Source organism: Cebus imitator, unplaced genomic scaffold (genome assembly GCF_001604975.1).
Source record: "Cebus imitator isolate Cc_AM_T3 unplaced genomic scaffold, Cebus_imitator-1.0 Scaffold50, whole genome shotgun sequence".
Classification (NCBI taxonomy): Eukaryota; Metazoa; Chordata; class Mammalia; order Primates; family Cebidae; genus Cebus; species Cebus imitator.
This window is the reverse complement of record NW_016107365.1, coordinates 7,842,378-7,843,589: the sequence shown is the minus strand read 5'-3', so window position 1 is coordinate 7,843,589 and position 1,212 is coordinate 7,842,378. Positions and strand designations below refer to the sequence as shown.

The following is a 1,212-nucleotide window of genomic DNA, read 5'->3' as shown; positions in this document are numbered from 1 at the left end:
AAAAAAAAAAAAAAAAAAAAAAAAAAAAGATAATGTCATAGAATTTTTGAACTGAAGGAACCTCAGAAGCAGGCTAACTAACTACATTCCCTATATTACCAGTGAGGAAACCAATTCTCAAAGAATCCTGTGGCTTGTCAAGGTCACACTGGCAGTCAGTTGTAGAGATGGGACTAGAAATAAGGTATCTTCACTTCCAATTATCTTTATGTCTCTGATTCTTACATCATCTTCACTTCCATAGACTTCTTTCCTTTTATTTTCTTTCTTTTCCATTTCTTCCTTCACTTCCTTTCCTTCTTTCCTTCTAATGAGCAAATGAGCAAATTACAGATCTTTTATTTATTTATTTAAGACACGGTCTCTGTCTCTTTCTATCACCCAGGCTGAATTGCGGTGGTACAGCCGCAGCTCACTACAGCCTCGAACTCCTGGGCTCAAACAATTCTCATGCCTAGTCCTGAGCAGGTAGGACTACAGGCGTGTACCACCATGCCCAGTCAGCAACAGACCTTTTTTAATGAAAACAAATCACCCCATTACCCTTCTGTCAAGGTTTGTCAATAGTGGCATTATTGACATTTGGGCTAGATAATTCTTTTTTCTTGGGGGCTGTCCTGTGCATTGTAAGGTGTTTAGCAGCATCACTGCATCCTACCCATTAGATGCAAGAAGTCAATATGAATTCAAATTTTATGTCATTCAGGTGACAGAAGATGGTGGTACCAGAAGAAGTCAAGTAATAGCAAGGCCTCTTAAGGAAGAGGTCTGCTTCGTGGTGACTCAGCAGGAGACTCTGTGACATGACTGCTGGGAAACCCTTTGCAAGACCTGACCAGGGCCAAAATAAAGTTATCCTGAGTCATGAACCTATGCTATTTAAGGACAAAAAAACCCCGAGAAAACAAACAAACAAACAATAAAATTTTGCTGGAGTTGCAGTAACAGCCTAGATACAATTTCTTTTCTTTCTCTTTCCTTCCCTCCCTCCCTCCTATCTTCCTTCCTTCCTTTCTCTCTCTCTTTTTTCTTTCTTTCTTTCTTTCTTTCTTTCTTTCTTTCTTTCTTTCTTTCTTTCTTTCTTTCCTTTCTTTCTTTCTTCTTTCTTTCTTTCTTTCTTTTTTTTCCTTTCTTTCTTTCTTTCTTGCTTTCTTTCTTGCTTTCTTTCTCTCTCTTCCTTCCTTCCTTCCTTCTCTCTCTCTCTCTCTCTCT

At 38.7% G+C, this 1,212-nt stretch overlaps 1 long non-coding RNA gene across 2 annotated transcripts in view; it reads right to left on the bottom strand.

The window, feature by feature from the left end:
• The window catches only part of LOC108303764, a 36,130-nt gene that overhangs the window by 13,910 nt on the left and 21,008 nt on the right, over window positions 1–1,212 (bottom strand). For both annotated transcript variants that reach the window (XR_005200092.1, XR_001824968.2), the window contains one exon: window positions 358–368. This is a non-coding gene — a long non-coding RNA (uncharacterized LOC108303764). The remainder of the gene's footprint in view (window positions 1–357; window positions 369–1,212) is intronic.